This window comes from Microcaecilia unicolor, chromosome 9 (assembly GCF_901765095.1).
Source record: "Microcaecilia unicolor chromosome 9, aMicUni1.1, whole genome shotgun sequence".
NCBI classification, from domain to species: Eukaryota; Metazoa; Chordata; class Amphibia; order Gymnophiona; family Siphonopidae; genus Microcaecilia; species Microcaecilia unicolor.
In genome coordinates this window covers 68,498,388-68,526,383 of record NC_044039.1, presented here as the reverse complement: position 1 = coordinate 68,526,383, position 27,996 = coordinate 68,498,388, and the positions used below count along the sequence as shown (strand labels likewise).

Genomic DNA, 27,996 nt, shown 5'->3' with positions numbered 1-27,996 from the left:
CTAGGGGGCACTGTAGTGGACTTCAGAAAAAGCTCCCAGGTACATAGCTCCCTTACCTTGTGTGCTGAGCCCCCAACCCCCCCCCCCAAACCCACTACCCACAACCATACACCACTACCATAGCCCTTACGGGTGAAGGGGGCATCTAGATATGGGTACAGTGGGTTTGTGGTGGGTTTTGGAGGGCTCACATTTACCACCACAAGTGTAACAAGTAAGGGGGGGATGGAATTGGGTCCGCCTGCCTGAAGTGCACTGCACCCACTAAAACTGCTCCAGGGACCTGCATACTGCTGTGATGGACCTGAGTATGACATTTGAGGGTGGCATAGAGGCTGGCACAAAATATTTTTAAAGTTGTTTTTTGAGGGTGGGAGGGGGTTAGTGACCACCGGGGGAGTAAGGGGAGGTCATCATCGATTCCCTCCGGTGGTCATCTGGTCAGTTTGGGCAACTTTTTGTGCCTTGGTCGTAAGAAAAACTGGACCAGGTAAAGTCATCCAAATGCTTGTCAGGGACGCCCTTTTTTTCCATTATGGGTCGAGGAAGTCCATGTGTTAGGCACGCCCAAGTCCTGGCTTTGCTACGCCTCTGACACGCCCCCTGAACTTTGGTCATCCTCGCAACGGAAAGCAGTTGGGGACGCCCAAAATCGGCTTTTGATTATGACGATTTGGGTGACCCTGTGAGAAGGACGCCCATCTTCCGCTTTGTGTAGAAAGATGGGCGTCCTTCTCTTTCAAAAATAAGCCTGTAAAGGTTCTAAAACCCTAGTGTTACCCGATTCCTTTGTTTTTGCCAAAAGCTCTAATTAGCATAATTTTCATTCACTAGGACACTTAATTCTAGTTCTCCTAATTGCACTGGCCACAGATCTAAAGCAATCTGTGTTGTCTGCTCAAAAGCCTGTTTAAAAAAAAAAAAAAAAAACAACCTGTTGCTCTTTTCCCTTCCATTCAAGGTCATATTTTTCCTGATTACTTAAATGAGGTATGCGCTACTTGCAAAAGCTGAGTAACTTACAGAAAGGAACAAATTCCTTTTTTTTTTTTTGTTCAATCATTTTTATTAATTTTTAAATAACAAAAAGAAAGGAAATTAAGTACCAGAGACTTAATAATAGTTTAACAAGTTTGATTATGTACACTGACTTGTAGAAGAATTATAGACATTGTTTACATCAACTCTAGGATCCCTGATTCTGTTTCATTACAGGTATTGTATATCTATAGGAATAAGCATATTACTAAATGTTAGAGGTGGAGATAAGAAATTATATATATATATATATATATATATATATATATATATATATGTAATTAGTACCCATTTATATTTGCATAGATAATAATAATTAATATTAACTGGATGAGTAATCGAGTATAGGAGACCAGGTTTTATTGAATGCTAAAAGGGAGCCGCATTTCTCTGCAGCAGCTTTTTCATATTTAGCGTAACGACATACTGTATTCCACCACATATCATAAGATAACTTCGTAAAGTCCTTCCAATTTTGACATATCAGTTTTAAAGCAACTTGAATCAATATACGTAATAATTTGGCTATTTGAGGTTGTATTACCGTGTTTAAACCAAATTCTCCCGTGATTATGATTTTGTATGTTAGAGAGATCTTAAAATCTAGAATATGGGAAATAGTGTCCTCTATACGAGATCAATACTCATCCAGTATAGGACAATTGTAAATTAAGTGGTCTAAAGTACCTACATGGTTGTTACAAGACCAGCATCTATTTGAGACTTCTTTAGATATTTTGGAAAGTTTGTAAGGTGTCCACATAGCTCTATGCAAGATGTAGAATGATGATTGGGTAAGAGCAGATGATTTTGAGGATTTATATAGTAATGTCCAGATTTTTTCCCATTGTTCTGCAGTTATTTGAGAATTGAGTTCTTTGTTCCAAATGTTTTGTAAGGCTGAAGGAGAGTGAGAAGAGTGTTCTTGGAAGATTTTGTACCATTTAGATGCCGTTTTCTTCCCATTAGACAACTGATGACATAATGTTAGACAACTTGGAGTTTCGTCCTTTAATGAGTTAATATCGAAGTTTGCAGAAATGCAGTGTTTTAGTTGTAGCCATTGAAAGTAGCAGTGATTATGTAAATTATACTTTGCCTGTAGTGTAGAAAAAGGTAGCCACTTGTGATTATCCAATAGTTGATGTAGAAACCATATTTTTGCTTCAATCCATTTAGGCCAAGCAAAACACATTCCATTAATTTTTAGTTTTGGATTATTCCAAAGTTGTATCTTAGTGGTCGAATGGATAGAGATTTTAACACATGAGTCCAATGTGTTGAAAGATGATTGAGAAGCGAATATGATGGGATTATAATCCGAATTGTGTACTGAAGACCATGGTAAGAGAGGTGTTGGGGTTGCTTTAAAGATCTTTGCTTCCCATTTTATCCAAAGTGGGTCAGTATGTTCTTCTTTTGAGGTTATCCATAAAGAACTTTGTCTTAGTAAGAAAGCCTTATGGTAGTCCAAAAAATTAGGAAAATTAACACCACCATTGTGTTTGGGGAGTTTAAGATATTTCAGTGCAATACGAGGAGGTTTATTAGACCACAAAAACTTTGACAATATTTTTTCCATATTTTTATAAGTACTGGCATGTAACATAACCGGTAACATACTTAAAATATAATTCACTTTCGGTGCTATCATCATCTTTATGGTGTCTAATCTACCCCACCAAGAAAGTTTAAGTGGAGACCATTTATTAGTCATATCCTTCACACAATTCAAAAGGTATGTAGAGTTGAGGTTGATAGTTTCATTAATATTGGATCCAAATAATACACCCAGATATTTCAGGCACGTGGGCAACCATTTAAAATGGGACATTGTGAATTGGTATGATCTAGAGGCCGTGTTTAATGGTAACATTTCTGTTTTAGTGGGGTTTAGTTTGTATCCAGATATTCGTGAGTAATTGTTAATTACATCTAGGATGTGAGGGATGGATGAAGGAGTAGTATATATTAATACATCGTCAACATATGCAGAAAGTTTGGCTGTAATATTTTCCAAGATCAGACTGTAAGATAGTTAAAAGTAAAGGTTCTAGAGCAATATTAAATAGTAATGGGGAAAGAGGGCATCCTTGTCTTGTACCTCTTGTCGGCCGAAAAGGAGGGGAATATTGACCATTAATAAACAATTTGTTAGATGGACAGGTATATAATACTTTTATCAAATTAATTGCGTTTTGTGTGAAACCAAACCACTTTAAGGTTTGAAACATATATAGCCATTCTACGCGGTCGAAAGCCTTTTCAGCGTCAAGACCTATGGCCACATATGGAGTGTTTGATTTTTGTGTTTGTATAAGTATGTTAGGAACAAATTCCAATGCCTAAAAGTTTTGCTGCCTGGGATGGTCCTTGTATCTTATTAAGATTTATCTCATATCCTCTGTCCTTTAAATGTGCAATTAATGACACCGAGTCTAAACATCTTTTTGTTCCTATTTTATATTGCGCCACTCTCACAGCAGCACACTATCCAGCTTATCAGATAGTAAGTATTCTGGCAAGTAAGCATTTCATTTTAACTGTAAATCACACACTTATCATTCTAATTATGTACTTTTCCTATGCTGTTTATCCCAGCTCTAACGGGTTTTCCGATAAGCAATATTGTTCCTTCTCCCTTTCTATTTTAATTTTTTGCCTGCAACAAACCACAGCCAAAGGCTCTGATTTCTTTCAACAGGAATAACCCTGCACATTTTGACCACCCAGTGGCTATAACACCATATGGTGCCTCATCCCAGCCTTGGAATTCAACACTCTCCTCTGCATTTCTCTTAAAAAGGGCTATTCCTTCTACGAATCCCATGCTCTTGTTGCCAAAATGTTCTGACCTGGTTTTACAGCCTGCTTTACTGACACAGACTACTCAGTAATTACTGTGGATTCCTTTGGATTTGTATTAGGTAAATGAGACTTTTATTAGAGGTTCTAAAATACACAATGATTAAGATATATACAATCATTTAGCTGTATACACAATGATTATAACTGAAAAGAAACAATACCTATAAACAATCATTACATCACTGGTCCCTACAGCCAAGCAATGCTAGGAGTTTCTAGACCAGGAAAAGAAGCAATAATACATTATACATACATCATCACTAGTCCTTAATCTCTACATGCAGGCTTTTTACATCAGCTGAGAGAAGCCCCTTTTTCAGCAAAGCCGGAGTCTCATGACCAGGAGTCTGGTTCTATGTGATGCGTCCACCCTTAGATAAGCTTCAGCTTCACTGCAAAAGGCCCCCCTTTTTTATTAGGCTTAAAACTCATGTTCAGAGCTAAGGAAAATTACAGAATGCTTCAGAATTTCTCTGTTTAGGTAAACAAGCTATACTGTGGGAATGTGGTCACATGTTTCTCAGTCCAGGTAGCCAGACTGAACTCAAAACAGGCTCCACCTCTCCTTTCACATTGTAAAGGGGGGGTCTGCTTCCTCCTCTTGGGTGGAGCCAGCAAGCCTGAGGGGCTCCCAGGGTTCCCGGACAGAATGCTGCTGATACTGGCACTCAGTGCCAAAGTATTTTATTATCAAGGCAATTTCATACCAAAAATATAGTCTTCAAAACAAAAGGTACAGCCTCTTAATATAGTCTTCAAAAGAAAAAAGTACAGTTCTCATAAGATAATCTTCAAAAGGAAAATAAGTACAGTCCAGGTCCCAAAATCCCTTAGCAAACGCTTAGCTCCTCAAGACCACAGGTCTTCTATTAGGGCATTAGCTTTCCCTTCCCCCTCCTTCCAATATAGCACATCAAACCAATACCACAGATCACCTGCCTTTTCACAGCACAGAGGAACAGGGTTGGCAGTTTCTCCCACCTCTCAGCACCACGCCAGGTGTGGCCTCCTCCACTGCCTTCAAGTGCTGGGCAGGGCAACCTTTGAATTCTCCCACTCCATGGTAGCTGGCTCCTCTCCCTTAGGCAGCTCTAATGGCAGGCTACTTCCTTCCTCCTCATACTCCATGGAATCTCTCTCTCCATTCGTCTCCCCTCTCTCCTGGTGACTGAGAGCCTCCAGGATATCTGCTTTCCCCTTCTCACAGCTGGGGGGAATTATATACTGATGGCGAAGCCAGGGAAACTGAGCTTCATCCTTCCCTCGCCCTCTAGTGGGGAAGGGAGTAACAGGCTCACCCTGCCTCGAGTCATTGCTCCCCCTGCTGGGACTGGAAATCCATTCCATCTTTTAGGACTACTCTCCTCACTCATTCTTGCAAGGACTTCTGGGACCCGTAGTTCTGGGCTCAACTGCTTCACTGAGGAATCTCTGGGGCTTGCCTTGTCACAACATACCAAATTAATTAGAGCTCTGTCTTATCTTCTTCTACAATCCAAATCATTTTCATACAAATGTTATTACTTCTAATCAAAAATACAGACCCCGAGTGCACTTGTCGGTCAAGGCCGAGTTGAAAAACAATCTTTAAGATTCACTTCTATTACACCATGGCTCAGAGCCTTAAGGTCTATCAACCTATAAGGGAATTGAGATCTCAGGGTCGTAATCTTTGGATGTACCTTCTGTTCGTTAAGTTCGTCTTGCTGAAGGTTGTGCTCGAATGTTTCCTATAGCAGGGACTGTTATGTGGAATGTGTTTTCTTTAGAAATGTGTCATATTGCCTTATTAATGATGTTTAATAAACTACTACTAAAAAACAGTTAAAGACCTTTTTGTTTTGTGAGGCCTTTTGTTGATTATGTAAGGTAATTTTATACTGACTTCTGTTGCTATTTTATGGGTTGATACATGTTTTATGGGTTTTTTTTTACTGTTTAATATGTTTTAGTCTTGGATTATGTATTATTTTTTATGCATCTAACTTGTAACCTATTAGATGTATTGGATAGGCGGGATATAAATTTGATAAATAAATAAATAAATAACATGGACTGCTTACATAAGCAACCTGTTAACTAAGTAGCCAAGCTGCTTTCCATAATGCTAAGTCAGACAAAAGAGCCACTTATGCAGAGTTCAAGGCTGGCATCTTGGAGCAGATGGGGTGTAACCAAGAAGCATATGGACAGCAGTTCAGAAAAGGTATCCACTCAAAAGAGAGACCCTGAAGCTTCTTTAACAGACTCAAGAATGTTGTTTGGAAATGGCTACAATCTGAAGAGAAGTCTGGCATTGAAATAGCCCAGTTCCTTGCACAGCTCCTAGAGGAGTTGATCCACCTATGAGGCAGTGGGTGTGACAGCATCCTAAGCTGACACTGGAGAGTGCTCTGGAGGTAGCTGAAGGTTTCCATCAGGTTTAATCCACCCCAGACTGAAGAATAAGAAGCTGCCCCTGAGTCCTGGGAGCTGTAATAGGAAGAATGAATGAACAACACTGTAACTGCTGATGACCCAGCACCCAATGACATCCTGAGCCTGAGAGCCAGAACCTTCAGCTGACTTGAACTGTGAAGAAAGGGAAGAGTTGCTAGAGAGTGCCCAGTAGTGGAAGAAGATGCTGTGGTTGTTAATCTAATGGTATTGCATATTTGCAACTTCATGGAGGCTTCCCTTTTGGAGACACAGAAATTTGTGATTCAAGCTGATCTGAAGGGTGTTATTCAAGGGACTCATATCAGTTATGAATAGATAGTGACTTTAGTCTGTGTTCATGGAGACCAGAGGCAATACCTGACAGCTCAGATCTCAATCAGAACCCCACAAGGGCAAGCCAAGCTGGAAGTAGGAGTCTTACCTTGGTTTTTCTAAACACTTATCTTATTTGCATGCCTACTACCTCCGTTGTATGCAAATATCTCTCATGCATAGTCGTTATGGATATCCTGAAAACCTGGTCTATTGGTGGCCTTTGAGGAGCACTGAAAGTGGGAACCACTGATGTAGCCCTATGGGAAAGTGTGACCAAGTAATTCCACATATTTTATTTATTCATTGAAAAAACAGGCTGTACCTTTTACCAGGGTGTTTGTGTCTTCCTTTTGGGTCCAGCTGCCAAAGCAGAGAGTAGGGTTAAATGGTAGTATTCTCAATGGAGAAGGGTAGTTAGTGGGGTTCCCCAGGGGTCTGTGCTGGGACCGCTGCTTTTTATCATATTTATAAATGACCTAGAGATGGGAGTAACTAGGAGGTAATTAAATTTGCTGATGACACAAAGTTATTCAAAGTCCTTAAATCGTGGGAGAATTGTGAAAAATTACAAGAGGACCTTACGAGACTGGGAGACTAGCCAGCTTATAATTGAAAGTGATCGCCGGCCATCTTCCGACACAAATCAGGAGATGGCTGGTGATTTCTTAAAAGTGGCGAAATCGGTATAATCGAAAGCGGCATTTTTGACAGCATCGCTGCTTTCCCGTCGCTTCGCTGACGAAAGTTCAAGGGGGCGTGTCGATAGATTAGCGGGCATGGGCATGGCTACCAGATGGCCGGCTTTCGCCGATAATGGAAAAAAAAGCGGCGTTAAGCTGTATTTCTCCGGGTTTACTTGGTCCTTTTATTTTCACGACCAAGCCTCAAAAAGGTGCCCCAACTGACCAGATGACCACTGGAGGGAATGGGGGAATGACCTCCCCATATTTCCCCAGTGGTCACCAACCCCCTTCCATACTAAAAAAATAAAACTAAAAACCTTTTTTCCCAGCCTGTATGCCAGCCTCAAATGCCGTACCCACCTCCATGACAGCAGAATGTGTTGTATCCTCCGACAGCCTTTCCCTGGTTGCAATGTGGCTCTCGGGTGAGTGTTACACCTTTTCTGTTAGGTGCCCTGCAGAGTCACATTAGCAATGCATTGTGGAGGGTGGAGGGTACTGGGCTCTATTCCCATGGTGCTTTTCCCCCCTGCTAACTGGGTCAGAGTGTGCCCTGTTTTGTTTCCTGTTGTAGTCCATGTGGTAGTGGCCATTTTTGTAAGCCAGTTTTAGTTCCCTTTCCTGTGTTACCCACGTTAGAGAACGTAGTTCTTACCTTGAATGGTGCTGAAAGACGGCATTGTACACCATTGTGCCAGCTCTGACCTACTGTGGGGCACAACCTCTGATCTGCAGTTAACTGTGAGTAAACGTGGTTATTTCAAGAAAGGACTTTTTCAGAGAGATTAGTCTTCAAGTGTGAACTGGTGTGCCAAAATTATACAGCAGCAATAAGTCCTAGAGGCTGTATGCAGGTCCCTGGAGCAATTTTAGTGGGTGCAGTACATTTGTGGGTAGTGGGTTTGGGGGGGGGGGGGTTGGGGGGCTCAGCTCCCAAAGTAAGGGAGCTATGCACGTGGGAGCTTTTCTGAAGTCCAGCGCAGTGACCCCTAGAGTGGCTGGTTGGTGTCCTGGCATGTCAGGGGGGCCAGTGCACTAAAAATGCTGGCTCCTCTCACTGCCAAATGCCTTGAATTTGGCCGGGGTTTGAGATGGCCGACATAACTTTCCATTATCGCTGAAAAACAAACCCGGCCATCTCAAACCCGGCGAACTCCACGGCATTTGGCCGGGCTAAACCATATTATCGACAAAAAAGATGGCCGGCCATCTTTTTCGATAATACGGTTCCGGCCAGCTGTAGCGCCGCCGCCAACATAGATCGCCAGCGATCTATTTGGCCGGCGACGTTCGATTATGCCCCTCCATGTGTCTAAATGGCAGATGACGTTTAATGTGAGCAAGTGCAAAGTGATGCATGTGGGAAAGAGGAACCCAAGTTATAGCTACATCATGCAAGGTTCCACGTTAGGAGTCACAGACCAAGAAAGGGATCTAGGTGTCTTCGTTGATGATACGTTGAAACCTTCTGCTCAGTGTGCTGCTGCAGCTAAGAAAGCAAATAGAGTGTTAGGTATTATTAGGAAAGGAATGGAAAACAAAAATGAGGATGTTATAATGCCTTTGTATTGCTCCATGGTGTGACCGCACCTTGAATATTGTGTTCAATTCTGGTCGCCGCATCTCAAAAAACATATAGTGGAATTAGAAAAGGTGCAGAGAAGGGCGATGAAAATGATAAAGGTGATGGGATGACTTCCCTATGAGGAAAGGCTAAAGTGGCTAGGGCTCTTCAGCTTGGAGAAAAGGCAGCTGAGGGGAGATATGATAGAGGTCTATAAAATAATGAGTGGAGTTGAACGGGTAGATGTGAAGTGTCTGTTTACGCTTTTCCAAAAATATTAGGACTAGGGGGCATGCGATGAAGCTACAATATAGTAAATTAAAAACGAATCGGAGAAAATTGTTCTTCACTCAACATGTAATTAAACTCTGGAATTCGTTGCCAGAGAATGTGGTAGAGGCGGTTAGCTTATCAGAGTTTTAAAAAGGTTTGGACGGCTTCCTAAAGAAAAAGTCCATAGACCATTTATTAAATGGACTTGGGGAAAATCCACTCTTTCTGGGATAAGCAGTATAGAATGTTTTGTACATTTTTGGGATCTTGCCAGGTATTTGTGACCTGGATTGGCCACTGTTGGAAACAGGATGCTGGGCTTGATGGACCTTTGATCTTTCCCAGTATGGCACTACTTATGTACTTAAGTGTTTTTGTGTTAGGTCCCTGAGGATACCAGATCTGATTTCTTGAGCTTCCCAGAGAGGAAAATGGAGGAAAGCATACGTGTTACTGGTGACTGTTGATACCAAACAGAAGTTCAGCTGTCCTTGATCATAGAATAGGCCTTCGAGGGATGTGAAAAACAACTAAAGAAGCTGATCTTTTTCTCTGTTGATCTTGTTCTCGGATAACAACCACAAAAGTGTGTTTAACTCTGTGGCACTGATATTCAGACTGAGGGAGGTAGCCAGGCTATCTCCCACTTCAACACTGAGCCCAGATATTCAATGCTGGGTCGTTTCCAGTGATCAGCATTGAATATCCGGTTTATTTTTGGCCAGTTTGAACTTAACTGGCCAAGCCAATATTCAGCGCTAGCCGGTTAAGTTAGAACCTGCCAGAGATATCTCAGCTATTGATTAGCTGGCGATGTGCTGAAAATCAGCGGATAGCCAGTTATATCACACAATATATAGTGGTGTGGACTTATATAGACGTTTCACAGATTTCTTGATTGAGAATTTGGGTTTGCTGCAAAATAGTTGAATTTACAGGGACATACTTTACTATCACACATAATTGTGTATCAAACATATAAAAGACAAGTGACCGATTCACCCGCAAATGCGCAGTAGAGACTTCCCTCTCTGTCCTGCCCTCGCGTCAAGACGTGCCATGATGGTTCCAAATTCAGGTTTCACTTTCTTCATATTATAGGTGATTACTCTGATGACCTGAGCCCATTGCACTAAATATTTATAACATTTTTTGTTTCTTTACTATTTATATAACTCATGAAATTGTTATATTTAATTTTAATGGTAAAATATGTAGGTACCTTTTCTTTATTATGATTAGGAATTTGTTAAGTACTTGTTTATTTAGAAAGGTCCATTGCATTACTGTTTTGAGTTTTATAGGTTCTTATGTTCTTATGTCATACCTAGATTTTCAGCGACACTTATCTGGAGAGTGCACTGAAAATGTGGCCAGACTGTCTGGATGGTCAAGGGGTGGAGACTGGACAAAACTGGGAGTTACCTGATTAGCAGTGATATTCACTTCACTAACTTTTTAATTATCTGTATAAAATTAGGACAGAAAAAGGCTGCCCTAATTTGACCCGGTTAGTTTTACAGATATAGTCTGAATATTCCCAGTACCTGGATAAATGCCAATGGCTACTGAATACCCAGATATTCAGCTTCAGTGTCTGCATACAGCCTGGCACTGAATATCCAAGTATAAAAGGCTTGTAACAGCCAGCATTTAAAAAACCACTGATCACCAAGGACTGAATATTGTCCTCTAAGTGTGGAAAAACAGAAGAAGGGTCTTCAGCATATCTAGAATGGCATTAAAGATCTCTAGGAGTCAGGCATAGGTATAGGATAGTCATCTTATATGCTTTCTTGCTTTAATCAGACTTTGCTGTTACCAGCATTTTAGTTAATATGTTTATTGCAAGAAGTAGTCACATTATAGAATTTTGTTTCCTGAGCAATGGATTCCACAGATTTTTAATGGAAGAGGAAAACACTGAGCATGTTCTCTGCATAGGTGGAGTTTGGGAAAGGGATGGGAGAGCAAAACTCTCTTAAATGCTTCTGCCCTGAATCAGCCCATGGACAAGGAAGCAGCAGATGGGGCACTTGAAGTGAGTGAGAGACAGGTGGGTGATTGACAGCCAGGAGTGATTATAGCAGTGTGAGCCGCCGGGAGGAAATATTTTTCTGTTTCTCTTTTTTCAGTGTTGTACTACACGCACAACCTGGCTTCTTGGGAGTTTCTGTTCCTAATTTGTGTTTCCTTGTTTATTTGTTAATATGGTTGCCAACTGGCTCCAGACTTTCATGATAAGCTGATCCATTCCTGCATTTATCCTAGTTTATGCATGGACTTGTAGTCCTCATCTATTTATCAATATTTATACCATCATTACCCAACATAAAGGCTACAAAATGGTTTACAGGGTAGATCAAAGCCTGTACAACCATACAATAAACATGGCTTAGATAAAACAAGTGCATTCCTCATGTAAATTCCTCAGTTAAAAGCTGATTTCCCTACCCTCCAGATCTTTACACCATCTTTTCCCTTCTTTGCCCACCCTTGTTATCTTTCTCCTTTACCCTGCCTTTCCTCTCTTTCTGATTCTAGTTATTTAGCATGAAATGTGATGACTTGTTTGACTGGTCCTTCTTTCCTATTTTTTTCAATTTGTAGTTCTCTTCTCTTCTCTTCTCTTTTCTTGCCTTATTGAATTGAATTGAGTTAACTGCTTTGATCTGCTTAGTTACTAAAGGTGATACCGTGTTTCCCCGAAAATAGGGCATCCCCATAAAATAAGACCTACCGAGGTTTTTGGTGCCCTTGGAAAATATAAGGCCTCCCCGAAAGTAAGGCCTAGCAAAGTTTTTCTTTTACCGGTAAGTAGGGTCGCCCCCCCCCCCCCCCCGAGATCGCTGGGCCCCCCTCCGTCGCTCCGAAACTAACCCCCCACCCGAGGTCGCTCCCCACCCGAGATGGCGCCCCACCCGAAGTCGCCGGACCCCACCCCCCTCCGTCGCTCCGAAACTAACCTGAACTTAAGCCTCCTTTCACTTTCCTTCCAGTTTGCAGCAAGCAGCAGCAGCAGCAGGAGGGTAACGTAACATCAGGCGAGGGTGGGGCACGGAAGGAAGGAGAGGCCTGCCTGCTGCTCCTGCGAACTGGAAGGAAAGTGAAAGGAGGCTTAAGTTCAGGTTAGTTTCAGAGCGACGGAGGGGGGTGGGGTCCGGCGACTTCGGGTGGGAGCGCCATCTCGGGTGGGGGGGGACGACCTCGGGTGGGGGGTTACCGGTAGTTGCAGGAGCGACGGAGGGAAGGTGGGCAGGCCAACCGTGTTTCCCCGAAATACTAAGACATCCCCTGAAAATAAGACCTAGCGCCTTTTTGGGCACAAAAATTAATATAAGACAGTGTCTTATATTCGGGGAAACACGGTATATCAAATGCCAATAAAAAATAATAATAAAATAAGGCCTTACTCCACTTACAAAATACTAAAACATCATCAATGATCTTTAAATCTCCTGGCAGACAGTTCCAACTAGCAGGATCTTTGCACAAAAAGGTATGATTCAAGGAGGGGCATTTTCAAAACATCATCCAAGTATGAATTAGGACGCCCTTGCGAAGTCGGCCAAAATCAGGTAGGTATAATCGAAAAAAATAGTATGGAGGTCCTTAGACATTCCATTATCGCAGTGCAAAATGCCCAAATCAGGGACGCCAAAGTATAGTAAAAAAGACGCCCATCTTCCAGAACCGCGAAAGGACATAGTAACATAGTAGATGACGGCAGAAAAAGACCTACACAGTCCGTCCAGTCTGCCCAACAAGATAACTCATATGTGCTACTTTTTGTGTATACCCTACTTTGATTTGTACCTGTGCTCTTCAGGGCACAGACCGTATCCCCAGCACTATCCCCGCCTCCCAACCACCAGTCCCACCTCCCGCCACTGGCTCTGGCACAGACCCTATAAGTCTGCCCAGCATTATCCCCACCTCCCAACCACCAGTCCCGTCTCCCACCACCGGCTCTGGCACAGACCCTATAAGTCTGCCCAGCATTATCCCCACCTCCCAACCACCAGTCCCGTCTCCCACCACCGGCTCTGGCACAGACCATATAAGTTTGCCCAGCACTATCCCTGCCTCCCAACCACCAACCCCGCCTCCCACCACCGGCTCTGCCACCCGATCTCGACTAAGCTTCTGAGGATCCATTCCTTCTGCACAGGATTCCTTTATGCTTATCCCACACATGTTTGAATTCCATTACCGTTTTCATTTCCACCACCTCCCGCGGGAGGGCATTCGAAGCATCCACTACTCTCTCCGTGAAAAAATACTTCCTGACATTTTTCTTGAGTCTGCCCCCCTTCAATCTCATTTCATGTCCTCTCGTTCTACTGCCTTCGCATCTCCGGAAAAGGTTCGTTTGCGGATTAATACCTTTCAAATATTTGAACATCTGTATCATATCACCCCTGTTTCTCCTTTCCTCCAGAGTATACATGTTTAGTTCAGCAAGTCTCTCCTCATACATCTTGTAACGCAAATCCCATACCATTCTCGTAGCTTTTCTTTGCACCGCTTCAATTCTTTTTACATCCTTAGCAAGATATGGCCTCCAAAACTGAACACAATACTCCAGGTGGGGCCTCACCAACGACTTATACAGGGGCATCAACTCCCCCTTTCTTCTACTGGTCACTCCTCTCTCTATACAGCCTAACAACCTTCTAGCTATGGCCACCGCCTTGTCACACTGTTTCGTCACCTTCAAATCCTCAGATACTATCACCCCAAGATCCCTCTCCCCGTCCGTACCTATCAGACTCTCCCCACCTAACACATACGTCTCCCGTGGATTTCTATTCCCTAAGTGCATCACTTTGCATTTCTTCGCATTGAATTTTAATTGCCAAACCTTAGACCATTCTTCTAGCTTCCTCAGATCCTTCTTCATGTTTTCCACTCCCTCCTGGGTGTCCACTCTGTGACAGATCTTAGCAGTGTTGTTTTTCTAGCAAAAAAGGTGCCGGTACTCAAATGCTAGGCCACCCTTCAGGAGTGGGGTAATCACGGAGGGACCCACCCCATAAGAGCCAGGCCACCTGCAACCAGTCATAGAATCTATGACAAGACAGAATTGGAGTGTAGAGCCTGAGCTCTTTCATTAAAACTTGGGTTCCATGGGTCAATTTTAGCAGACAATGGAAAAGGTGCTGGTACTAAGTACCCCCAAGTACCCCCTCAAAAAAGCCCTGGATCTTAGTATCATCCGCAAATAGGCAAACTTTACCTTCTAACTCTTCGGCAATGTCACTCACAAATATATTGAACAGAATCAGCCCCAGCACCGATCCCTGAGGCACTCCACTACTCACCTTTCCCTCCTCCGAGCGAATTCCATTCACTACCACCCTCTGGCATCTGTCCGTCAACCAGTTCCTAATCCAGTTCACCACTTCGGGTCCTATGTTCAGCCCATCCAGTGGGGAACCGTGTCAAAAGCTTTGCTGAAATCTGTAGATTACGTCCATAGCTCGTCCCTGATTCAATTCTCCTGTCACCCAATCAAAGAACTCAATGAGATTTGTTTGGCACGATTTCCCTTTGGTAAAACCATGTTGTCTCGGATCTTGCAACTTATTGGCTTCCAGGAAATTCACTATCCTTTCCTTCAGCATCATTTCCATTACTTTTCCAATAACCGAAGTGAGGCTTACCGGCCTGTAGTTTCCAGCTTCTTCCCTATCACCACTTTTGTGAAGAGGGACCACATCCACCGTTCTCCAATCCCTCAGAACCTCTCCTGTCTGCAAGGATATATTAAACAAATCTTTAAGAGGACCCGCCAAAACCTCTCTGAGCTCCCTCCCGTCCGGTCCCATGGCTTTGTCCACCTTTAGCTTTTCAAGTTGTTGATACACACTCTCTTCCGTGAACGGTGCTCTATCCACTTCATTCTCATTTGTACTTTTTCCAGTCCATCACGGTCCTTTTCCAGGATTTTCTTCTGTGAAAACAGAACAAAAGTATCTATTTAGCAAATTTGCTTTTTCTTCATCATTTTCCACATAGCGGTTCGCAGTATCTTTTAGTCTCACAAATCCCTTTTTAGTCATTCTCCTTTCACTAATATACCTGAAGAAATTTTTGTCACCCCTCCTTACATTTCTAGCTTTTGCCAGACGTATCTCTCTCTTGGCTTCTTTCAGTTTCATCCGGTATTCCTCCCCGTGCTCCTTTTCTTGAGTTTTTCTGTATTTCTGGAACGCCAACTCTTTAGCCTTTATTTTCTCAACCACTTGCTTGGAGAACCATATCGGTTTCCTTTTTCTTTTGCTTTTATTTACTTTCCTTACATAAAGGTTCGTGGCCCTATTTATAGCTTCTTGCAGCCTGGACCACTGTCCTTCCACTTCTTGTACTTCCTCCCAGCCCATCATCTCCTTCCTCAGGTATTCCCCCATTTTACTAAAGTCAGCATGCTTGAAATCCAGGACTGAGTTTTGAGTGGCCGCTCTCCACTTTAGCTGTTATATCAAACCAAACTGTTTGATGGTCACTGCTGCCCAGGTGGGCACCCACTCGGATATTTGACACGCTATCCCCATTTGTGAGCACCAGATCCAGCGTTGCTCCCTCCCTTGTGGGTTCCGTCACCATTTGTCTGAGCAAAACACTTTGGAAAGCATCCACGATCCCTCTACTTCTTTCCGATTCCGCAGACGGAACCTTCCAATCTACATCCAGCAGATTGAAATCTCCCAGCAACAGCACCTCTCTCTTGTTTCCCAACTTTTGAATATCTGCGATCAGGTCTTTATCTAATTCCTCCAATTGTGTCGGAGGTCTAGACAACACCCACGTGGACAGAGGTTCTATCATCTCTTTTTAAGGTGATCCCTATTGCTTCTTCCTTTCCTCAGGTCCCTGTCATTTCGGTCGCTGTGATATCATTTCTCACATATAGAGCTACTCCTCCACCTTTACGACCCTCTCTATCCTTCCTAAATAGATTATAGCCTGGTTTGTTTGCATCCCATTCATGGGAACCATTTAGCCATGTCTCCGTGATTGCAACAATGTCTAAGTCTGCCTCCAACATCAGGGCTTGAAGGTCATGAACTTTATTGCTTAGACTGCGAGCATTTGTGGCCATCGCTTTCCATGTATATTTCCTGGTATGTGCTTCAACATTTGTGATTTGGGGTTGTTTTTTCTCTTTGGGTACCTTCATATCCTTTTGTTCCAACTTCATTGCTTTCTCTTCTGCCTCAGTTCTATTTTCAGGATCATCACCATGTTGTAATGGAGCAAAAGAATTCTGTAGAGGCAACACTTGTGAGGGCGGATGTTTTTGTGTCACATGACAAAGTCTGCCTGAGCCTACTGTGAACCATCTATTCTTAGGTAGTTTTATTCTTTGAGGCAGTGGTGAGAAGATGGTATGATTCTGTGCAGTCCCTAAAACATTCACTGTACTTGCCAATTTGTCATATCAACGTCCTTCGCCAGTTCTACGAGAAAGACGTCCTTATTATTATACTTTGGACTTCTCTGATGTATCTGGTTGTTCCGCAAGTACAGTGCATGTAGTTGCGGACATCCAGGTACAAGAAATATAAGGAACATTCATAAGTGTAAAGTACAGTAACAAGGACGTGTTTCTCACAGAACTGCCGATGAACGTCCATCTTACTAGGCCCGCCGAAGGACGGCGGGCCTGTAAGAGGAACGTCCTTCGGTGGTTCTGTGAGAAACACGTCCTTGTTACTGTATTTATCACTATGAATTTTCCTTATATTTCTCATACCTGGATGTCCGCAACTACATGCACTGTACTTGCGGAACATGCAGCTATTGGAAATATAAGGAACATACATATTTTATTGTGTATATATGAAGAGGTTTGCACACTTGATAATAATCCATATAAGGAAGGCTCCGCATGTGTGAACACGTACTCATCCAAATAAGGCCCCGCATGTGTGAAGACGGTCCATGCGTCATGGTCGTCCACATGCCGACCCATCATATATGGGGCAGGATGTCCACGTGTTGACCCATCCATATATGGAACTGTGCATGTAAGGACGTCCATCACGCATGGGCGTCAATATAAGGCGATGCACATTTTCCAACGGTTCTCAGATGCGAGCCAAACTTTAGCATGGCTGAGAGTCTGCTCCTAGTGCAGCTCTGCCTGAAGCACCGGCGCAGGCTCTTTATGCACCACCACCACCTGCCCCCCAGGACTGTGTCTATTAGAACATGGACACAGATAAGACAGAGCCTGGAAAGGTAACTGCTTTTTTTCACACACACACACACACACACACACACACTGTTCCTGGCTATCAGGTCCCCCTCCTGTAGCACCACATTTAAGAGCTCCCTCAGCAATGTAAGCACTAACTGTAGTCTGCATTCAAGGGTAATCAGTGATATGTGCACATGCACATTCATTAATAGAATCTATGTACTAGAAAGGAAAACCATTCCCACATCCTTACAATACTGCACACAAATGGTACTCTCTGTCCTCATGTTCACCTCAATGATATCACCTATACCAATATAATGTCCCCCTCCCCCCCCCCCGCCCCCCATCATCAGTGTTGTGTGTCTCTATAATTTGGCTGCCAAATGAATTTGTATTGTGAAAGCAAGAAGGGCCATCCTGTGACTCCTGGTGTACAAACTTGTATCTTGCAGACATTTTGGCATTTGGAGGGACCTGGAGTCCCTGAGACGCCGTATATGGCAGGACAGCCCCAACCTCATCATGAGCTTGCGACGGCACCTCAGGGCTCGACGTAAGTATCATAAACAGGGCACCTGTACTCATTTGTAAATGTATTTGAATTTTCTACAAAACCACCCCCGCCTCTCCTTCCCCTTGTCCCTCCCCTTGTCCGTTCCCCTATTTCCTCAACCCCTCCATCCTTTTCCTCCTTTCCTGAGGTCACTGATGAAGAAACATCTCATCTTCTCTCCTCCTCAAAACGAACTACCTGCTCCTCTGATCCCATTCCTACCCACCTTCTTAACACTATCTCTCCTACTCTCACCCCTTTTATCTGTCATATCCTCAATCTCTCTCTTTCCACTGCAACCTTTCCTGATGCCTTCAAACATGCTGTGGTCACACCGTTCCTGAAGAAGCCTTCGCTTGACCCTACCTGTCCTTCCAACTATCGACCCATCTCCCTCCTCCCCTTCCTTTCGAAGTTACTTGAACGTGCCGTTCACCGCCGCTGTCTTGACTTTCTCTCATCTCATGCTGTTCTTGACCCACTCTAATCTGGCTTTCACCCTCTTCATTCAACTGAAACTGCACTTGCAAAAGTTTCCAGCGACCTGTTCCTGGCCAAATCCAAAGGTCTCTATTCTATCCTCATCCTTCTCGATCTATCCTCCACTTTTGACACTGTCGATCACAGCCTACTTCTTGATACGCTGTCTTCATTTGGATTCCAGGACTGTTCTTTCCTGGTTCTCCTCCTACCTCTCGTTTCGCACCTTTAGTGTACACTCTGGTGGATCCTCTTCTACTTCTATCCCTCTACCAATCGGTGTACCTCAGGGTTCTGTTCTCAGTCCTCTCCTGTTCTCCATCTACACTTCTTCCCTTGGCTCTCTGATATCATCTCATGGCTTTCATTACCATCTCTATGCTGATGACTCCCAAATTTACCTCTCAACCAACATCCAGTCCAAGGTTTCAGCCTGCCTATCTGACATAGCTGCCTGGATGTCCCAACATCATCTAAAACTTAACATGGCCAAAACTGAGCTTCTCATCTTTCCCCCTAAGCCTACCTCTCCTCTCCCCACTTTCTCTATTTCTGTGGATGGCACTCTCATTCTCCCTTTCTCATCAGCTCATAACTTTGGGGTCATCTTTGACTCCTCTCTCTCCTTCTCTGCTCATATTCAACAGATTGCCAAAACCTGTCGTTTCTTTCTCTATAACATTAGCAAAATCCGTCCCTTCATCTCTGAGCACTCTACCAGAACCCTTATCCAAACTCTTATCACCTCTCGGTTTGATTATTGTAACCTGCTTCTCACCGGCCTCCCTCTTAGCCATCTCTCTCCTCTTCAATCAGTCCAAAACTCTGCTGCACCAAAGTCGCTACGCTCACATTAGCCCCCTCCTTAAGTCACTTCACTGGCTCCCTATCCGTTTCCGTATTCAGTTCAAGCTTCTCTTATAAGTTTATTCACTCTGCTGCTCCCTAGTACCTCTCCATTCTCGTCTCTCCCTACGCCCCCCCTCGAGTACTCCGTTCTGTAGATAAATCTCTCTTATCCGTCCCCTTCTCCTCTACTGCTAATTCTAGACTCCGTTCCTTTAGTCTTGCTGCACCCCACGCCTGGAATAGACTTCCCAAGCCTATGCGTCTAGCCCCGTCTTTGGCCATTTTCAAGTCCAAACTTAAAGCCCACCTCTTTACCACTGCTTTTGACTCCTAACCACTACTCACTTACCCTGTCCTTTAACCTCACCTATTTATTCCCTTGCCCTTAATTGTTCTGTCTGTTTATCTGTCTTATCTAGATTGTAAGCTCTTTGAGCAGGGACTGTCTTTTTTGTGTATGGTGTACAGCGCTGCGTATGCCTTGTAGCGCTATAGAAATGATAAATAGTAGTAGTAGTAGTATTTATTTAATAATTCAAATGTTGTGTACAGTATCAGTTTCCATGTGGCTAATAGGCAAATAGTCATAACACCTCTGTCCCAGATCAAGGCCTGAGGTTGCAGCTACCCTCCCATGAGGGTGGCTGTAACTTCCAACTAACCTCCTCTGAGATGAATAAGATGACATGCCTCACTTCTGTATCCCCCTTTCTGGGGTAGATACTGTTTCATGGTATTCTTGCCTGATGTCCTGCTCTTAGTGGATGTCATAGCATGATTTGAAAGTAATGTAAAGAAATAGTGCTTCCACCCCCCTCCTGCTCCCCCACCCAGAACAAAATGGTCATCCTACCATTGTCACAACTCAAAATGCTAACATGCTGCTGAGGAATGAATGTTCCCTGCCAACACATCTTATAGTGTACTCCTTTTTCAGACCAGCTTCCAGGGTTCTCTTTCATGTCATCTAATGCATCCCACACCCCATATGTATAGTCCAGGGCTCACCACTGACCCCACCTTTCCCCATTCCTGCCTCATGCCAGCCAGCCAGGCAGCTCCTGTACTATGCAAGCTATGTTGAATGTGATTATCTCAAGGACAATTCTTTTATATACACAGGGCACCAGCAGGAGCAGGAGGAGGAGGCAGGACTGCCTGCACCAGTGGTGGAGCAGGAGGAGGAGGAGGACCCCTGGCATGATATGCCTCTCCTTGAGGAGGAGGGGCCAACACCACCAGCCCTCTCCACACCATCCCCAGCACCAGCACTGCACCTCCTGCAGCAACTGCAGATCTAAAAGAAATTTCCAACGACATCAACCAAAGTATACATATCATGCATTCCTGGGCAGATGCATTTCAGCTGAAACTTAATGCAGAAAAAACCCAATGCATAATACTTAACTCTCAACACAACATGAACAAATTTACCACCATCAACACACCAAAATTAAATTTACCAATTTCGGACACCATAAAAATTCTTGGAGTTACCATAGATCGGCACCTAACACTTGAGAGCCACGTGAAAAACACAACCAAAAAGATATTCCACTCAATGTGGAAATTAAAAAGAGTAAGACCATTCTTCCCAAGGACCGTCTTCCGCAATCTGGTACAATCATTGGTACTCAGTCATCTAGACTATTGCAACTCACTCTACACTGGCTGCAAAGAACAAATACTCAAAAAACTCCAGACAGCCCAGAATACTGCAGCCAGACTCATATTCGGAAAATCAAAATATGAAAGTGCAAAATCCCTACATGAGAAGCTACACTGGCTCCCACTCAAAGAACGCATCACGTTCAAAATATGTACCCTAGTTCACAAAATCATCCATGGCGATGCCCCAGCCTACATGTCAGACCTGATAGACTTACCACCCAGGAATGCTAAAAAATCATCTCGCACATTCCTTAATCTTTATTTCCCCAACTGCAAAGGTCTAAAATACAAATTAACGCACGCATCAACCTTTTCCTATATGAGCACACAACTATGGAACACGCTGCTGCGCAACCTAAAAAAGATCTATGAACTAACCAACTTCCGCAAACTACTGAAGACCCATCTCTTTATCAAGACATATCACAAAGATCAACAGATGTGAATTCCCCACATGTATCCTGAACTGTCTTATAATGTTTTTCTGTTATATTACAATCATGTTTCTTTCATTGTCATGTAACCAAAATCCTTCTGTAATACCAAATGTCTTTTCTTCTTATTTCCACTATTCATGATGTATTGTAAGCCACATTGAGCCTGCAAAGAGGTGGGAAAATGTGGGATACAAATGCAATAAATAAATAAATAAACTGGTGCATATCCAAAACCAGTTGCTGCAGAAGGTGTCAGCGATGAGGCTGGAGATGCTGGCGATGTGGCAGGCTAACGAGCAGCACTTCAGGGCACAGAGGCTGCTCCTGGTGCTGCTCGTTAGCCTGCTGCAAAAGGCCATGCAGGGAGAAGGACGTGGCCTCCCTTGAGAGACCACGTCAGTGAGTTGCATGACAGGTGAACTGTGACAGAGAAACTTTGGTACGTATGTGTCATAAATGTGGCCATACAGAAGGTCACTTGTTCCTTCCAAACTGCATGGCTGTATGATAAGGGGAGGGAGGCTGGGTCAGCATTTCTGTTAAGGAACAGAAATGCCCATCCAGCTTCTCCCCCCCCTTACATAGAACCCCACAGCACAGAGTTGTGTAAATAATAGGTATGTTGTCTAGCACTAGTGATCTGCCAAGTACAAATTTGCAGATAACCATAGACGATGTTTGCTCTCTGATCACCAGACACCCTTACTCACAACCAAACCACATTGGTAAGGGCGAGAAAGGAGCTACAAACAGCTGGGTCATCTTTTCACATTGAATGTATCAGCAATGGTATATAGTGCTGAGGAGAAAAGGGAAAACAATGGTAAAAGCATTAGATGGATGTTTAGTTCATCACAATTGCAATATAATACATCAGGTACAGAAGGGCACAGGCTAGGGGAATTATATAGGCACCAGGCTGTAGCCACCTGCAGTTAATTTAGAATAGTAACTGTAACCAGAACCCCTCTCCTTCACCATGACTTAAGGGCTCAAGGCCGTGGTAGGCACGCACCTGTGGCCACCTTGAAAATGATTTGCAGGATAGAATTTAGAAATGTTGTTGTTCCATAACTATGGAGGATTGTAGGACTGTGTTGAATAATGTGGAAAAGACATTCAGTGCGTATATGCTTCCCCCCCCTCCCCACCCCCAGCAACCTTGAGAATGGGTGGGCACTTCATAAAATGGGACTGGGGTTCACCACATAAAGAAGGATGGAACCTAGCGGGGAGACACATGAGATGCAAAGCGGGAGGAAAACTACCAGCTGTGGATACCCGTGAACCTGGTGAAATTAGAGGTAAGATTTGAATGCAGAGAACATACAGAGAATGGGGAGCCCTTGACCATGAGAGATGCACACATCCATTCTCAGCGCCTCTTCCCCTCCACCACCCCACAGGCATCCACAACTGAGTGTGTCCAATAGAGAACAAGACATCTGTACAATGAATTGGGTAGAAACAATCATGGCTCTCAGAGTCCAATGTATTAGAGTCCACTGCTGTCCCTTGCAATCCTGTTGACCAGCTCCAGTGCAAGATGCAAGAAGTGTTTGTTTAGCACCTACATAGCAGAAAGGGAAGAGGTGGCTGAGAGGTATGAGCTTACCTTGAACTTGTGGTGCAATAATCTGTTGGCTCCAAGGGACCAGAGGCTGCCTGCTTCAACAAAGGAGAGAGAGAATGGGGGGCAGTGAGGGAGCACATCACACACAGCAAGGAGCTCCTGGGGGTCATGAGCCAACTCTGCTGTGGGTAGCCTCTGTCACCTTTGGGGAGAAGCAGGATGAGAAAGATGAGTGTGTATTGTTTGGAGTGGGTAACTTGTGGAGGTTGGGGGGGGGGGAATAGTGGGTTGTGGAGTGAGCTGGAGGGAGACAGTGCTGAGAGTTGCCTGGTGGAGGAGGTATAGTTTGGGCAGATCCATGCTGCACTTACCTAGGAGCCATCCACCGGTGATCTCCCCTCGGTCAAACCTGAGTGCTACAATATATAGACGTCATTGGTGGAACCTGGGTATCAGGCACACACGTCTAGAATCTCCCCCTGGGCGTCACACACAACTTACATATTGAGTGAGTGGAATGCTTTCCTGTTCCTATAAGTGGCCTCTCGTGCCCGGGGGGGGGGGGGGGGATCTGAGTGCGACGTGTGCAGTCAATGGCGCCTATGACTGAGGGGAAGCGAGCTATGGTGTAGAAGTCAGCCATGTTGTTTTGCAGGGCCTGGGGGTGGTGGGGAAGGTGATGTACTCAGAGGTGTGGGTAAGGAAGGCATCAAGGAACTGGGTGAGGCAGTTAGAAATGGAAGCCTGGGTGAGACCCATGTTCATAGATAGGACAGACTCCAGTGGGCAGAAAAGAGAGAGAAGCAGTGATCTTTAGGTGCACAGGGATGAGGTTGTTCCTGCAGGAAGGGTTGGAGCTGGTCACAAAGGTGCTGAATGGCAGCCCTGTCAAACCGGTACCTAGTGAGACACTGCAGCAGTGGCATAGCCACAGGTGGGCCTGGGTGGGCCGGGGCCCACCCATTTAGTGCTCAGGCCCACCCAACAGTAGCACACATTTAGCGGTAGCTGATGGGGATCTCAAGCTTGGCCAGCTGAAGACTTCCCCCTGATGATAACAAAAACACTACTCTCCACGATACTGGCACCTGCACACGCTCAGTTTTCAGCGCATGCCTGCTGCATACTGCCAAGGTGGAAAGAAGCACTTTCCTGCCAGCTGAAATTTTTTTTTTTGGTGGTGATTGGGAGGGGGGAGAACACTTGGTGCCCACCCTCTTCTTGCCTAGGCCCACCCAAAATTTGTTGTCTGGCTACGCCCCTGCATGCAGGTCAGTGAGGTCTAGGAAACTGCCTGAAAACTTTGGGGCGTGAGTACCTCCTGAGGTGCCTCCCCTCTTCCTCCAACATGTAAGCCACCTGTGCCATTTAGTGCCTCCATTTCCCCACACTACAGGTGCAATGCAGTGACACCAGTATTCACCTCTCCCTACCAACTTGGTGAAACACAGCAACAACAAACAGGAGTTGACACTCCCACCACTGACAAACAATGCAGTCACACACAGCAGAGCCACACTGCAAGCAATCTCTGACCCACTACAAAATCTCCTGCCACACCCTCTAGCCACTCACTCTCCAAGCAGCAAACGACAGTCTTCACAAACACCCTGCAGCAGTACACAGGACAAAGAGACAAACAGAGATTACAAACAGGTAAGGGAATGAATTATGAACTTGGGGACAGCGAATGGAGAGGGATAGGGGGAGGGGATGGGGGAGATAGAGGAAGGAGTAGTGGTGTATGGGGGCTAGAAGGGGTAGGGAAAGCTGAAAAGGTAAAACACAAATGAGGCAGGTGAGGGTGAAAACATTCCGACTAGGGGATACAGACAAAGGTAACAGGTACTGAACAAACTCTCAGCTTTCTCTGCAAACAACAATTCAGCTTTCTCTCCCAACAACGATCTCGCCACTCTCCAACTCCACAAAATCACTAATGGGTCTAAAGACGACTTCCTCCTTACCCTGGTCGCTTTTATTTCAGGTCTAACTAAGGACGCCCATGTTCCCACCCATGCGAAACCATTTCGCTAGCCATTATACGTTGGAGGCGCCCATCTCGTAACGCCGCCCATAACACGCCCCCTGTGAGGATGACCATAGATGGGCGTCCTCACGCTGAGGACGTCCTTACAGCCCTGTTTCGACTATTGAATTTGGGCGACCTTCTTTCACAGGGACACCCATATGCCTTTTGTGTAGCTTTTTGGACGCCCTTCTCTTTCGAAAATGAGCCTGAAGGTCTCCATCATCTTAATTCCAGATTGTATCTGTAATAAGTTCTTGTGAGAGGAATGAAGGCAACACCCTGCTATGTATTGCTGAACACATGCAGAATGTGTATATATTTTGTGGAACCAGCCCATGCAATATCAACCTTAAATTCAATTTTTTGCATAATGAGCAACCAGTGCAAACTTTAAAGCACAGGCAGGATATTATTGAAAAATCTTAATAAAAATGTTGAACTTAAAAAAAAAAAAGCACATGCTGGATATGATAGTACTCTAGTTCTAGTCATCAGTATTATGTTGTAATTGCATTTTCCCCAACTATTTCTTTGGCTAACTACATATAGGGGCTTGTGAGGGAGTCTATAGAATATGGCCTCGTCCCCTTAAGGATACTTCCTCTCAGTGTCATAACCAACTTAATGTCTATAGTCCACCCAAAGGAAAAGTGACATGAGAGGGGTGGAGCAAGATGAGCAGGAACTAGGAAGTATAAAAGCTAGGGCACAGCCAGGTTAAGGAATACCAGAAGGAAGCAGCAATGCTGCACAGCATATGCCTCCATCATCTATGTGTGAACTACAACTGTGACAGTCAGGTAGGCCAGATTCCACTGAGGACCTTGAAGAACTATATGCTTGATCTAGCCAGGGGCTGGCTGGTGACTGTTGTTGACTACTGTCCTGTGTTTGCTGTGGCCTGCAGGGCATGCCCACAGAAGGACTTTTTCCTTACATATAAGGACTATTTTGTGTTATTTTCCTCTTGCCTATGAAGCTAACAGGACTCCCATACCTAGCACCTTTAATAAAGTATTATTATTTTGCTGACATTGACTGCTCCTTGACTGCTGTGTGATTCCAGTCTAACCTGGTTCCAGGGACCACCTTTGTTCACATTACCACATATTGTGGCAGTGGTGGGATTGGAGCTTACCTGCCAGAAAAAGCCAGAATCCTTAGCCTCTGGGGCTTGTAGAACTGCCACACAGGAGCAACAGCTAAAGAGGTTAGCTCTGCCCTGAGATAGGGAACCTTGAAGAAGTCTAATTAGTGCCAGACAGGCAGATTTTATTTTCTGGTGTGTTCCTCACGCCGTGCACAAGGTTGCACAGAAAACATGGAAAGACTATTCCAAGCCCTGGTCGAGGGACAACAGCAGCTGCTGTAAACTATTGTGCAGAAGCAATGCGAACAGCAACAAGCATGGCAAAATTCTTGGGAGGTACAACGAAACTCCCTGGTACAAACAACCCAAGAGCTACAGGCACCCAGGCCACATACCCTGGTTCTGGTGTTATCAAAGATGGTACCGAAGGACGACTCAGACTTCTTTTTGACAAACTTTGAGAGAATTGCTATACTGGCTGGGTGGCCAGAAGCATCATAAACAGCATATTTAGGGAACCTGCTGGCTGGTAGTAGCCAGACTACATTTCAAGAAAGGACAACCACTTATACAGAAGTAAAGGCTGCCATTCTGGAGAGGGCAGGTTGCACTCAAGAGGTCTATTGGTAACTTTTCCAAAAGGGGTTTCTACAAGTAAAACAATCCTCAGAGTTTCTTTAACTGGCTCAAGGAGGCCTACAGATTGCAAGAGATTTCCATCTTGACCAATTTCTCAAGGAGCTACCTCCATCCATGAAACAGTGGGTGAGGCAATACCCTAAATTTATGCCAGAGAACATTCTGGAAGTGGCCGAGGCCTTTTTCAAGGCCAACCTGAACCTGAGCCCTACAAAGACAGGAAACAAGCTGAGAGTCCTGAGAGGAGAAGAGAACAGGCAGGGTCCAAGAACTCTAAGGACCTGAAACTGACTTCTAGCCCTACACCCCAGAGAAGAGTTGGAGCAATGCAGCACCCTCCACTGACCCGGTCATAAGAACCACTCTCTCTCATTTGCCCAGAGGAAACTGCCCAGAGGAAAATGAAGATACCAAGGAAGTGAACGTGGAAGCTCCGCATTTTTGCTGTTTTGTGAAGGCTTCCTCACTTGAGAGATGGAGCTGTGTGCTGCAAATTGAATTGAATGAGAACCCCCACCAGGCAATGATAGATTCTGGCAGTTTAAGGACCCTTAATCAGAGGGGAATAGCAACTCAACTCCACGCAAAAGAGGAATGAACTGTGAAATTGTCATGTATGCGTGGGAACCAGAGACAATACAGCTCACGTCCATCAAAACACCAGTTGGGTAGGCTCAGTTGGAAGTGGAAATTTTACTGTGGCTTCCCTACTCAACTGTTCTGAGTCAGGATTTTCCAAACTTTGGACCCCTTTGGGTCCAGCTAGCTGCTGCCCGAAGAAGAAGGGAATGCCCAGTGAGTATACAGAGAACTCAAATTGCCTAAACCCTGCTGTCAGCAGAGGTTAGAAGAACTGCCCTGCCCTCTAAATTTATGAGCTGCAGTTGATGAAGCCCCTTTAAATAGTCTGCCTGAGTGGAATGGAGATAGAACTCCAATAAAGAGAGAGGCCGTGGACTGTCTGTCAGCAATGGTATATCATTCATGGGAGGAGAAGGACCCCCTCCTGGGACAGCCATTAGGAGGTCAGGATAACCCTCAGGTCAATGCAGCGAGGCAGGGGGAACTGACTGCTATATTGCTGAATTAGAGGAGGACTCAGAGCAAGCAAATAGGTGCATAAGGAAACTAGAAGAAGTGAAAGTTACCATCCACATTCAACTGGCCAAAGTTCAAAGCTGGATTAGGAAGCAAGTTCAAGATGAGAGAGAATATGAGGACAGCCTGAGACTCCTTATATCTCAAAATGGAAAATTTATGGCTGAACTTCGGTCCATCCGTGA

The 27,996-nt window shown here is 44.4% G+C and overlaps 1 protein-coding gene across 3 annotated transcripts in view; it reads left to right on the top strand.

Moving 5' to 3' along the window:
• FBLN1 (fibulin 1) overlaps positions 1 to 27,996 on the top strand; it is a 1,130,965-nt gene that overhangs the window by 1,073,413 nt on the left and 29,556 nt on the right. The window contains exon 17 of one of the 3 annotated variants that reach the window (XR_003943427.1): positions 17,842 to 17,942. The exons of the other annotated variants lie outside the window; for them this stretch is intronic. The gene's annotated coding sequence lies outside the window, so the exon portion shown is untranslated. Of the gene's footprint in view, positions 1 to 17,841; positions 17,943 to 27,996 lie in introns of those variants that run through there. 3 annotated transcript variants of the gene reach the window in all.